This window comes from Felis catus, chromosome B3 (genome assembly GCF_018350175.1).
Source record: "Felis catus isolate Fca126 chromosome B3, F.catus_Fca126_mat1.0, whole genome shotgun sequence".
NCBI classification, from domain to species: Eukaryota; Metazoa; Chordata; class Mammalia; order Carnivora; family Felidae; genus Felis; species Felis catus.
Genome location: NC_058373.1, coordinates 79,556,697 through 79,571,236, shown reverse-complemented (window position 1 = coordinate 79,571,236; position 14,540 = coordinate 79,556,697). Strand labels below are relative to the sequence as shown.

The following is a 14,540-nucleotide window of genomic DNA, read 5'->3' as shown; positions in this document are numbered from 1 at the left end:
TGCATTCTAAGTAGAATTAGGTGTCCTTTGAACAGTCTCTATCACCCAGGCCCTACAGACAGGGCCACCCCCTTTCCCCTAAGACTGTGACAAGATTGATCCCCATTGGGCATTTGCTCATGTACACAGTCCTAAGAAGCAATATAGAATTCTCATTTGGCTCAGTTCCTTGGGAACTCAGTCTGGAGAATTCAGATTCTCCCTGCTATACTTTTAATTTTCCTAGCATGTGCCAGGCAAGATGTTTTGTCTTATGTATATAAAAATTAAGTAACTGTACCAGCATCCAAAAAACACTTTCAGTTGTAAATGGTACCCAAAGCAACTTTCTGGGTTCAGCAACTTAACATTTGAAAGTTGATTTTGTGCTACTCAGTACACACTTATCCCCCTTTTGTGATTAAAGACATACTTTTGCATAGACCACTTTGGTTTCTAGAGGATTTTTGTAGTTTCTGGATTGTGTGTTTTCATTTTATCTTAAGTAGATAAGAGATGTCTTAACAAGAAATATAGCTGAACACATTCCTCTTGATAGTATACGATGAGGTTAACGTGCTGACTGCAGATTTTGTATTTGAGCTAGTTATTTAAAGAATTGTTCTTTATGTCATAGCAAAGTCAAATTACATTCAATTTAATGTTATGAATATATTGGTAATGATGGCCTGTGTGCTGGTTTTTGTCCCTTTAATAGGCCTTAGATCTTTTTAAAATTGAGATAATTACAATATACAGTTGTGAGAAATAGTACGGGGAAATTCCTATACAGTGTACATGGTTTCTCCTGATGGTAACATTTTGCAAAACTGAAGTAGAATATCATGACTGAGGTCTTGACATTGATGCAGTCCACCTTTCTCCAGTTTTACTCAGATTTTCCTAGTTTTGTGTGTGATTCATTTATGGGTTTCTTTTTTTCTTTTTTTTTTTTTTTTCTTTTTCTATAAAACTAAAACGTGGAATACATAATGAATTTGTGTGTCATCCTTGGGCAGCAGTCATGCTAGTATCTCTTTGTCCAATTTTGGTGTATATGCTGCAGCAGAAAGCACAGGCCCATGGACTTGGGTTTCTTATGAACCAGGGCTGGCTTCTTGGGCCTGTGACCAGAGCCTTCAGTTAAGGTTTAATGCTCAGGCTTTGCTGTCTTGAAGTCCTTAGTCTTATGTTTGAATTTGTGTTCTGTAAGTGAAGTCTCATGGGGTAATGGAGCCTGCCCCAGCACTGGGATAGTAGGTTCCTTCTGCTTTCAACTGCTTGCTCACACACGTCCTAGGGCCTCAAGGACCTGGCCTCTTCCTTCATGCTCCTGATCCACAGCTGCCGCGGTCTTCAGTACCTGGCAGGGATGTGGTGGGCTCTAGAGCAAGAGCCCAGGACATTTCAGGACTGGACATTGATGCGGTTGTCCCCATCCCAGAGTGTCACAATGATACCTCATTGGGGTGAACTTCTCATCTACCCCAAATTAGGTACCTGATATTTCCTTGTGTAGGAAATCGCAGTGCCCCTGGGGATGGGTTGGGGTGCTGTGCCTTTGGGAAGGGAGATCCCTGACTTGACTTTCCTTCCCCTAGTAGCTGCACAGAGCATTCCTCTGCAGCTGGAGGGAGAGGAGACTCAGTATCTAATGGGTGGGCAGTTTATGTGCACATGGGGGCAAATGTGGGCTGGTACCCCAGCTCTGCACTCACTCTGCAGGTAACCCTGTGCCCTGAGGGGGTCACACACAACATTGACTAGCAAATAAACAATACCATGGCAGCTTGAGAGAGAAACTGCAGAGGGAAGGAAAAATCTTGGTGTTTTACTACCTCTAATGGAACTTTTCCTCTGCCTTTTGAATACGGGGCCCCACATTTTCATCTTGCACAGGGCCTGCAGATTATGTAGCCCATTCTGATAGGCATAGTGTTATCTCCAGCAATCATTTACTATACACAGTGCCCACTTGTTTTCACTGCATCATCCTATATTTGCTTCAATTTCAGTGACATAATGAGAAGATATTCAGTGAGACTGTGTGGGGACTAGAGCAGCACAAAACCCATAATGATATAAATATGTGGTGGAAAATTACAATAAAACCCTTGCATCTTCCACTTTAATTTTGCCTCAAGGAAATGGCAAAATGCCCAGCTGGCAATAACCAGCTCCAAATGAGCTGCCAAAACTGCTAGGTGCTGAAATATATAGTTTGTTGCTCTTCCCCATTTTGGTGCTTGACTATAGGTTTTGAGGTTGGTGTTTCAAAGCCAGAACAGGTGCCTGCCACCTGGAAGCATTTTCTTAAGTGCCTTGCTAATAGCAACACAATGAGACCTATTGAAGTGTATTTTTAAATAACACTGAAGCTGCTTTACATGTGTATACATGTCTATTGAAATACAATCATAAATAGGCCTAAAATGTTTTCATCTGGAATTCAAAGGGATATGATTTGTGTCTTGGAACAATAAAGGATTCTTGTAAAAAGGAACATGCTGATGGAAAACATTTAGATAAAATTAAAACATTTGAAAAGTTTGTAAATGTGGGTTGAAGCACTAACATAACAAAATTAGACTGCTTCACCTTAGAACCCTCCAGACGGAGGTGCCTGTAAATATCAGACAGCAGTGTGAGTGAGGGTGAGGTGATGATGAAGAATTAAGTACAGTCGTTATGACAGGTTTCCATCTAGGAGGCCAAGGGACCCTTCTTGTTTCGTTTGAGAAAATCACCTTCATTTTTCTGTAATTGTAAATACATTTACACATCAGATCATTTCTGGATGCTGAAAGGCAGTTCCTTGTCTCCAGTTAAGGGTTTTCTTTTCCTTTCAGCTAGTGCTCGAGTTTTCCGTGAGGTCTCCGCACATACATTGTTTTAGGGATCAGTGAATGTCAGAAGTTTCCGAGGTCAGTTTTTGTTTGAATGCTTGTCTGAACAATCTGAACTGTTTCCCGGTGCTCATCTAACCAAACAGCTACTTTGTTTATAGTTCTGCCTGACCTGAGGTATACTCTGCATAATGTGCTGGCTGTTTTCTAACTCAGACTACATGATTCAGACTGGGTCGAGGGACATGAGGTGCAGACAGTCAGGGTTCCTTGAAATCTAGGATTAATAAGAATGCACTTTCATCATTAGTGTCACATCCTACTCTCTCTCCCAGCCCGATTGCTAGATCCCAAAATAAGAGCAAGAAAGAAAACAGTCAAATAAACAAAAACCAACTAAGAAACCCCCTGATTTAACAGTCTTCTCTTCTCCCTACTCAGTCTTACAAAGTTGCTAATTAGAAGCAAAATATCCAAACAATCCTGTAGGAAGAAGAAAGAGACCCAGCAGGGGACACAGATAATCTGTAAATTAGGTAATTAGTATAAGAATAATCATGACTTTGTTGTCTTTGAGTGCTTTTTAGTGTATTTGGTGCAAGTAAACTGTTCAAGTCCTCCTGTGGTTGGTGAGATCTGAGATTTGACCTGCTTTCCTCTCCATTTGACCTGCTTTCCTTTCCCGGGTGTTTATTTGCCAAGCAGATTGGTCTTCATTCAGGCATCTACGTCTGCGTGGGTGATGCCTTGGTTTTCACAGTACACTCTTATAAATCTATTTTTTCTTCAAACATCATCTGCATTTTCTAAATTTTCCTTTCTCTAGCTTATTCTCAATTCCTATCTTGCCCTAACTTTTACATTTTCCTCTCTCCTCTCTGTTGCGTATTCCCCTCCGTTGGCACCTCACCAGTACTGTACTTTATCACCTTGTGGTGATTCACACATCCTATCAACACTGAAATATGCTCATGTTCCAGAGATCGGAGGCAGTGCTCTGGGGCCAACTGGTGGGGCTTGCCTCCTGGTTCCACCACTCACCAGCCTGCAACCTTAGCTTATTTCACTTCGTTTTCCACATCTGTGAAATGGGGATGATTATAGAGTTTTTCCCTCATAAACTTGCTGTGCAGATTAAATGAGTTATTCGGTATTACATACTTAGAAGAACGCTTGGCACATAGTAAGTGCTTAACAAATGTTAGCCATTATTAATTTCTGTTTAACTCAGTTATGTGGCCACTGAATCACCTTATTAGTGTTTTATTAATACCCTAGATAACTGGGGTTTCTTGAAATACATTTGGAAAATGCTGCTCTTCAAGGTAAGTCTAGTGTTGCCATTTTTTCAAGTCATATTCCAAGGAGGGCAGTTTCAGGTGGAAATTCTAGAAGTGGAATCTCTCTTATGGTCGGATACATCTTCTGTAAGCATCTTTCCTCAGCGGGCCTGCCTTCTGCTTGCTGTTTCTCCTGATGGAACAGTAATGTATTCTGACATCTTGCTATCTCAGGTATGGTCTGTTAGCCAACAGCATGGACATCACCTGGGAGCTTGTAAAAGTGAAGATCTCGGGCCCCACCCTAGACCAACTGAACCGGAATCTGCGTTTCAACAAGATCCCCAGCTGATTCATAAGTTTGAGAAACATTAGACTGACATTTCTGGGAGGGGAGCACCCAAATTCAGCTCTAGGGAAATAGGGAGAAATCAACCTAAATTCTGTTTTACAATACATAATATTGACAACTTCTGTAAGCATAGCACTTTAAACCCTATGTGATTTCCTGGAAAACCTCTATTGGCATTCTCTTGGGTAGTAATTGTTATCGATTAATGTCATGATTAAAAGTGTAGCTTAGGTCTACTGGGAGCTTTAGCTCATTGAAAGGGGAAAAAAAAAAAAAAAAAACAAAAAAAACAACACCCTACCTCATTGATCCCAAGCCCTCAGTCAGTCATTCTTACCTTTTCAGAAAACACTTCAGATAAATAGCAATAATCTTAGCAGTGAGAGATTTGTCTCAAGGGATAATCGTTCCAACAATGACTTGCATTGATTAAGTTCATTGCTTTTTAACTGTTCACTTTGTTGCTGTGGTAACTCTGTTTTAAAAATTAGGATGCATTTTCTTAGCTGGAATTGAGGATGGGGAGGGTAACACAAAGAAGCACATTTGGGCTTCTGGTGCTGGTTGGGTCCTTGCTAATAGTCGTGTGTTCTTGATGTGTTCTGAACATTGCTTTGTTGAAACCAAGCTCTGGTAAGGGGAGGCACTGATTATGTTTAAAGGGTAGTGCACATACAGAAGGGTCAGGCTGGTATTATTATTCATAGTATCTCTGTCAGGTATCAAGAGAGGACCCAAAGTGTTAGATTATTAGCTGGAGAAGTTAGTTTTTTGGACACTTTTATAAACCATGTACAATAGTGTTATTAGATTGTTGCCTTGCCTTTTGCATACCTCTGTCTTTATGGGTGGGTGGAACATTTGGACAAGCTCCAGGTTGTTGTGGTTTTGGAGGGGGAAGACTCAGCTTGCTAGATTGAATTTGGACTTAGGAACCACTAAATGGACTGTAGGTATTCATTCAGCTCCCTCAGCTACCATGTGTTCTTCATAATTGCAATCATAAATATTAATTTAAAAAATAGAATTTACTGGAATTTCCATAACATTTACTGCCTCTTCATAAAGAACGCAACAGAAATATAAGACTGGTATCATCTGTCTTTCATACTTTGCCTTACTAAAGTAATCTTCCTCAAATGTAATTCAGATCATGTCTCTCCCTTACTGAGAATTCCCTCTTACCTCCCATCACCCCCCGGACAGAGCATGACTCATCAAGGTTCTGACCATTTCCTATGTGTACCTGGAGTTCTCCACTCAACCTGGAAAAATACTTGGCCTCTTCCTGAACACTTCATGCTTTTTGAAGCCTATGGACTTCTGACCATCCCGGTTCCTCTAACCTGCATGACATTATAGTCCCTTATCGTGGTACTCCCTTCTCTGCCTGGCATCATAGGTTTAAGACTCAGCCCAATGATATCGTGTCTATGGAATCTTCTCTAACCCCACAGGTTGTTTACTTTGTGTGTTCATACTTGTATCATGACATTTATTGTGTTGGATTAGTGAGGGTTTTCCAGAGAAACAGAACCAGTAGAATATGGGTGTGGTTGGGGGCTGTGTGGGGACATGTAGAAAAAAGTTTATTTCAAAGAATGGGCTTATGTGAATGCAGGGGCTGTCAAATCTGGAATCCAAAGGGCAGAGAACTGGTACTGCAGTCATGGGGCAGGATCTGGTCTTCCTCAGGGAAACCTTCGTTTTGCTCTTTACGTCTTTTTACTCATTGGATGTGATCTACCCAGATTATTGAAGTTGATCTCCTTACTTAAACTCAAGTTATTGTAGATATTAATCACATCTATAAAATACCTTTATATACTATATAAATATATACTATATAGGTATATATACTATACCTTTATATACTATATAAAATACCTATATATACTAATATATATTAGTGTTTGATTAAATATCTGGGTACTGTAGCCTAGCCAAGTTGACACAGAGAACTATCCATCATATGTGGAGTAGTGCAGTTGTTGATGTAGCTGTATTTGCATCTTAGGACTGTGAGCTCTCTCAGTCAGAAACAAACATTACCTTTAAATAACTAACACATTATTTTATAAACAAAAGGTAATATTTCTACCATTTAGATATATTAGTCCTTAAAATCTTGGGTCAGTTTGCCCATGATTTGAATGAAGCTTTCCACTGATACTTTGCTAATAGTTTTAAATGAAGTGAAATAGAGGAAACAGTATACTTATGAACAATAATTTATATATTATATGTTGGTAGAAATTCATTATATGCCTAATTATTAAATTTGCAAAATTTGGGTACAACAATGAAAGAAAAAGATCTGTGGAAAATTTGAGATTTAGTTTGTTTTAAAATTAAGAAATCTGTATCATTATATGTAAATATATGCTATTTTGATTTTCACTCAGAAAAATCCTTAGTATATGTAATAAGTACACTTGCTTAACATATATTCAGTGTCATTTTTTTTCCATGCTGTGTCACCACTGAAAAGACAGTTTCCTTATTTTGATCCTATCTTTATATTACAGGTTTTTAAAAATATAGCTCAAAACTCTTTTCCTTCATGAAAATTCCAGGATTAATTGGTATATTTTACATTGCTATTTTCTTCTTAATATTTGTGCTTACGTTTCCTCTTTTTAAAAAACTTACTGATATGCTGTTACATAACTTTTAAACATCATTGTATGTTAATTGTTTGAGTCTCTTAATACCACTCTGACGCCTGCACCTGGGTTCACTATTTAAGACCAGATTCCAGTTGTCTAGCTTAGCCTCCTTGTGTTTACTGCTACCCTATATTGGCTTTTTTTTCTGTGGCATGTGTATTTCTCTCAGTGGCATTTGTTGAACTCTGAACCCCTAACCATGGAGTGCACATCAGCCTTTGCAGGTCTTCTACCTTTCACACCCAATCAGATGTTCAGTGAATTCTAAGGATTGTCTTTTCCTGAGGGTCTTACCTTCACATCCTCTGTTTTTATTTCAACAACCATCTTCCCAACTTGGATTATTCTCACCTCCTATGTAGTAGATTCTTGCAGTAAACTTCATGGACTCCCCCCTCAAAGATACCTACATGCTATTAACAAGTTAATTATGCTAATATAGTTACTATTTTGATATTCACCAGCTCAAAAAAAAAAAATCGGTGGCTTCCCATTGCCAGTGAAAAACCAAAACAAACAAATAAACAAAAAAACCCCAAAACCAAAAAAAACCATTTTCTAATATGGTCACTTACTCCAAATGGCCAGTTTACGTTTATAATTTTCTTGTTCAATCTTTCTATGTATGGACATCAAAACTGAACTGTTCTAATCAATATGTATGTTGTGTTTCCCCATCTTTGAACCTTAGCTATGCTTTTGTCTCCATCTGGAATGGTCTACTCACTAGTATTTCTGCCCAGTAAAATACGTCCTGCCTTCTTTGTGCTGATGCTGCTGGATCCTTTCAGCTTTCAACATACAGATATGACTCAAAGACCAACATTGGGAAGGACTACAGAGAAGGCAGTCACACATGGCCTGTCCAGTAGGTCTGTCATGTGACTGGTTCATTGAGGTGCAGTTTTTGGTGCTCTCATTTTATGCTCTAAAAATGTTGTTTTTTTTCTTTCTAACCAGAGTCACTATAGTTCCTAGAAGATAAACCCTAACTAATAAAACACAAAAAAATTTTATGAACTAGAATGCCTGTTTACCAGTTCACAGTGAATGATCCACAACAAGACATCTGCAAAGCAGAATCAGTAACTGGAGAGTTGGTGAACTGGCCCAGGGTGGAAATATAAGGAATTGGTTGGTCCTGAAGGATATTCCATCTAGATTGTGGGAAAACCTCATTGCTTTATTAGGTCACCTGATAAGGTTCTTTTCCTTAGATAATTTGATATAAACAGTAGTGGATCTTCAGGTTCTGATCACTTATCCGTCATTCCAACGGACTGAATTACAGTTCTCCTTTACATGTTCCATTCCAATAGTGTCATTCTAAAGATATCACTTTTTTTTTTTTTTTAAAGTTTAGCAACACTCTATCCTTACCAGTTAATTTGGAAGGTAATCCAGGTCTACAAAATCACATTTAGATCCAGCCACAGAGTTGTCTTTGGATGGAAGATCTCATATGACATGTGTCTGGGTTTGACCCTTCATGGTTTCATGTGTTTGAACTTACACCAGAATTCTTAAATGGCTTTATGTATTAGATACAGTCACTTCTGCACCTCTTTCTTATTCATATTATGGTTATTTGCAAACTGGCCTTATTTGCTACCTGACAGGTCTAACTAGCTTGAAAGCAGGGACTATTTTTTCTTTATTTTCATTTGTTTTTTCTCTAGTCTCAAATATGATGACTTTGTTCTTTCTAAAAGTGAACTTGACATTCATTTCTTCCTTTACTTATTTATTCTTTTTCCCCCTTCCTTCCTTCCTTCATTCTTTCCCCCTCACTCTCCTTTCTCCCTTCCCTCCCTTTTTTCCTTCTTTACTTTGTTTCTTCCACACACATTTATGAGACACCTACTACATGTCAGGAATATATTAATGTCTGCTAATCAGTTATAAAACACATACACACTAATACTATAGTACTATAACTCACTGACTGCACTAAGTTCTTTGTCAAATCTGTACAATACCAACAAAAGGTAAGTCTGAATACTGTTTCCTTTTTTTTTTTTTTTTTTTTTGCAAATAAACATACTGAGGTTCAGAGAAGAAAAATGACTTTCTTAAAATCACAGTTTGCGAAACAGCTGGGATTTAAGCTCAGGACTGTTGCTTCAATTTGTTTTTTCCCTCTTGTTTATTGGTGTTCATTGGAAGCACCTTTATGGTTTAAGGTACTGTCATAATTAATTGCCAACTTGGCTAGACTGAGGTGTCTAGTTGTTGGTTCAACACTAATCTGAGTATTGCTGTGAAGGTATTTTGTAGCTGTGGTTTACATCCACAACCAATTAATTTTATTTTATTTAAAAAAAATTTTTTTTTCAACGTTTATTTATTTTTGGGACAGAGAGAGACAGAGCATGAACGGGGGAGGGGCAGAGAGAGAGGGAGACACAGAATCGGAAACAGGCTCCTGGCTCCGAGCCATCAGCCCAGAGCCTGACGCAGGGCTCGAACTCACGGACCGCGAGATCGTGACCTGGCTGAAGTCGGACGCTTAACCGACTGCGCCACCCAGGCACCCCATACATCCACAACCAATTAATTTTAAATAATGTGGGTGGGCCTTACCCAATCAGTCAAAGGCCTAAAGAGCAAAAAAATTGAGAAGAAATGTTACCTCAAAAATGAAGCATCAGGATTCCTGGTTGGCTCAGTCAGTAGAGCATGCGACTCCTGATCTTGGGGTTTGAGTTTGAGCCCCATGTTGGGCGTAGAGATTACTTAAAAATCAAACCTTAAAAAGAAAAAAAAAAGAATGCAACATCAACTCCTGCTTGAGTTTCCAGCTTGCCTGTTGGTGCTGTGATTTTGGACTTGCTAGCCTCTGCACTCACATGAGCCATTTTTTATATATATAAACACCCATACATATACACACACATTTGGGTTTTGTTTCTCTGGAAACAAAGATTGATTGGCTGATTGATATAGCTTCTGACAATTAAATTGACAGTGGTATTATACAAAAAAGTGTTTATTGCATTATCTTAAATTTCCAAATTAAAGCAATGTGTTTTTATTTAATTTTTTTAATGTTTATTTTTGAGAAAAGACAGAACACAAGCGGGGGAGAGGCAGAGAGGGAGACACAGAATCCGAAGCAGGCTCCAGGCTCTGAGCTGTCAGTGAGCCTGATGTGAGGCTCGAACTCACGAACTCTGATTGTGAGCTGAAGTTGGATACTTAACTGACTGAACCACCCAGTTGCCCCTTAAAACAATGGTTTAAATTTAATATCTATATGGCGTACAGTAACTTTTTAAAAATAGGTACAGTTGGTACCAGTGGTCTTAATCAGGCAGGGAGTAAGTATGGAGAGGGAAGGAAAGGGATGAGGGATTGGACTGTTTTCCAAAATGACTGAAACAGAGAGAAACACCCTGAAGATATTCATGTGATACCTGTTCAGGGAAACATTTATACATTTAGTAAAGAGTTTCTCTCAAGAAAATTTATCAATGACAACAACAAAAACCTGTTTTTTTTTTTCCTCTTCTATTTGAAGTTGGCATTTGTCTATATGTATATTTTGTAGCATTCACAATTTTACGTTAGGGTTTTTTTTTTTAATTTTTTAATGTTTGTTTATTTTTGAGAGAGAGACAGAGACAGAGCATGAGCAGGTGAGGGGCTGAGAGAAGGAGACACAGAATCTAAAGCAGGCTCCAAGCTCCGAGCTGTAAATACAGAACCTGATGCGGGGCTTAAACTCATGAACCACAAAATCATGACCTGTGACCTGAGCTGAAGTCGGACGGCCAACTGACTGAGCCACCCAGGCACCCCATGTTAGGCTTTTTAAAAAATAAGCTTATTTATTTATTTTTGGGAGAGACAGAGACAGAGAGAGAGCAGGGGAGGGGCAGAGAGAGAGGGAGAGAATCCCAAGCAGACTCCACACCATCAATGCAGAGCCGGATGTGGGGCTTGATCCCATGAACCATGAGATCATGACCTGAACTGAAATCAATAGTCCGCTACTTAACTGACTGAGCCACCCAGGCTCTTTGGGTTTTATGAGGTACAACAAATCATATATTCTCCTGAGACATGGTCTTTCCAAATAAGAAGACACTGAAAAGGAAAAAGAGTAGTGAATTTAGGATTGCAGTAGAAAAGTCATTTCATTGTTAGACTCAAAGTCATTATGGTCAGTCCATAGACATAAAGTTTTCTGTTTCTTTGTTTACTATAAATCAAAGATAATATTCTAATAAACCCCAAAATCTAAAATACAGACTTTTATTCAATAGAAATGTACCAAATCTAAGGTCAAAGTTTTAAACAAATGTGAATACTCTGCTTTACTCCCCCTGCTGCTTCTCCTTGGGATGGTGTAGCACATTGAAATTGGTTGGAAATACACAATTCGTGGTAGTAATGTTCTAAAAGTCACTTTAAACACTGTATTAACAGATATTGAACCATTCATTGCTCCTAGGGGAAATACATGGTTGATTCCTGTGAGCCTCTGGTCACATTTTTTCTACTGATCAATACATAATCTTGTTTATGTGTATTTCTGTTTATTTAAAAATATTTTTTAGTGTTTATTCATTTTTGAGAGACGAGTGCAAGTGGGGGAGGGACAGAAAGAGGGGGACACAGAGTCTGAAGCAGGCTTCAGGCTCTGAGCTGTCAGCACAGAGTCTGATGCGGGACTCGAACTCAGGAGCTGTGAGATCATGACCTGAGCTGAAGTCGGATGCTTAACTGACTGAGCCACCCAGGCGCCCCTGTGTATTTCTGTTTAAAGACACCTTATTTAATATATTCATGGCCAAAAGTACTGTTACACGTGCTGGATCTAACCCACGCATTTTCTCCATAAGGCTCATCACAGCCTTCTTACAACTAGGCACACCAGACAGTGCTTCAGTATTATGCTTGGGGACCATTTTAAAAAACAAAATCACCAATGAGAAGCACAAAATACAGAAAAGGTGGCACTTAATAGACTAAGCAAAGTACTTTTGTTTACAGTATGAGATCTGAAGCCAGAAGGAAGATGTCGGCTGGGGGTGTGCGTGTTGGGCGACTCAGAAATTTTGCCACTCTGTGAATGACCCTGAAAGCACCAGGGATGTTGATTTGGGGGTTACAGATACATTTTAGCCAGTGGGTGAATTCAAAAATACGGAAGCCACAAGTAATGAGTATCTACTGTAAACAGTTTGGGTCTTTCTGGAAGATACATATATTTGGAAGTGGATAGCCTCCTGTGAAATCACTCTGTGACAGAGTGCAGTGCTGACAAAGTTGTGCAGCTACTAAACATTTTATGTTCATTTGCAAGATTCTTTATTAAACATTTTTAATCTTGCTACTGTATTCTTTTAGGAAGAGAAAATAAGTACCATAAATAAACCTCCAAATAAGGCAATAGGCTTTCCTCAGGAAACCCTGAGCATTTCAGGTGTTTGTTTTGAACTACCGGCATGAGTAATAAGATCAACACAAATGAACAAGAAATAGAAATCCAAGCAAAGGAATTTGTCATCTTTTCCAAAATATTAGTGGAGAGCAGTTTGTTTTCTTTCACCAAGATTTACAAAGTCAGTTGATCAACATGTCACGTGTTTAGCCATGTTAAAACAATTACTTGTTTAATTGAGGTTTTCACCTTTTGATGATTTTTATCATATTGAAATTTGCCAAGAAATTAGCAAGTCTACAACTCCAATTCTTGCAAACTGTTTGTGTACTTTTAGGTTGATGCCAATCCTTCAGTTCTTTATTTGTGAAACACTTAGGCGCAAATTCCTGTGCTTAAAAGTCATGAATTAGAAAACCAGCTTTTCTTGGCTTAAGCAGCTGCCACATCATGGAGGTACCCCCACATAAAAAGAGGAGTAAAAGGGACATTTCATTTATAGGTACTGAAACAAAATTAGGACTCAAGGGCAGAGGTGGTAGGTAAGCTCAACTACTGGTGAAATTATTTTTTTTAATTTTTTTAATGTTTATTTTTGAGAGACAGAGACAGAGCATGAGCAGGGGAGGGGGAGAGAGAGAGAGGGAGACACACAATCTAAAGCAGGCTCCAGGCTCTGAGTTGTCAGCACAGAGCCCAACGTGGGGCTCGAACTCACAGACCACGAGGTCATGACCTGAGCTGAAGTCAGACGCTCAACCCACTGAGCCACCCAGGCACCCCTGGTGAAATTATTAAAAAAAAGAAGAAAAATATCAAAAAGAATCTGTGACATGGAGAATGATTTGAATATTTTATTGTCAGTATTTCAACCACTAGGTCACTGCACACTGAAAAAGGAAAGGGTGGGTTATTTCTTTATGTTGAAAAGATATCACAAGCTACTTTTCTTAGCCATATTATAAATTAGAATGGGAGAAAATAGATATATATTTTAGCAAGTGGAATTTAGTTTTTACCAGGGGAAGGAGACCCTACCGGAGGACTTTGGTGATGAATATTTATAACCTGAAATACATATAAGAAGTAAATGAGAGAAATTAGCATTGGCAATAATCATATTCATATAGTGACACTCTGACTTGGAGAGAATTATATTAGGTAGTCAGAAAACTTAAGCCTATTGCTGCTTGAAATTATGTATATGTGGATCCCTAATGTTCTGGGCTTGAATTTGAAAGACTCACTCATCAAGATTTTTAGACACATTATATTTGCTTTTGCAAATTAGAAGCTCCAACCACAGATGCAAGTGTACATTGCCATGTGTGGAATTAATGCTTCAGACAGCTTATGAATATGTATGTGTATTTCGGTGGCACTTCTGCTACATAAGTCTGAAAAGCAGTGGCAAGTGGGCGTAACTGCGTGGAGCTGCATATTGCTGTCAGGAAAGTGCAATTCTCAAAGAAAAAAGATTATAAGGGCAAGTTTTCATTTCAGACATGTCTTCAGAGACAAAATTTTCCAAAAGAGAAAAGCTGATATTTGTCCATTTTAATTAAATTAAAATTTCTGTTGACATTTTCAAAACATAACAACTTGGAAATGGTCTGAGGACAACGCTCTGTATTTAAGTGTGCCTACGTCTTCATGCCGGTTTCAGGAATGCCTTAAGTATTAATGTGAGGTGAGATTTGGATGATAGTTGGTTCTGTCGTTACAGGTGTACCTGTTTAAATGTTTCTGTTACTGTTAAATGAATTGGTTGAGTTCAGCTTAAATTTTAGTGTAAGGTTTAGTTTTTATACGTCACCTGGATTTTGATTTTAACCAGTGATTACCTCAAAACTGTGCTTGTTTCAGCAAGGAAATGCAAAGTTAGGGGTAGTACAGTTGCAATCTCTTCCGCCTTATGGTCCCCAAAGCCTAGGGTATGGCACCTGGGAGAGTGGGGAGGAGGAACAGGAAGACTGACGAGACCCGCTGTGCTTGCAGTGGTGTCCTCTCTCCAGTAGTGGGTCT

General features: G+C 38.8%; 1 protein-coding gene and 1 non-coding gene across 6 annotated transcripts in view; one reads left to right on the top strand and one right to left on the bottom strand.

The window, feature by feature from the left end:
• PRKD1 (protein kinase D1) overlaps positions 1-14,540 on the top strand; it is a 333,105-nt gene that overhangs the window by 113,813 nt on the left and 204,752 nt on the right. The window lies entirely within an intron of this gene.
• Positions 954-1,055, bottom strand: LOC111561085. Its single transcript, XR_002743448.2, has one exon. It is a non-coding gene; the product is annotated as a U6 spliceosomal RNA (small nuclear RNA).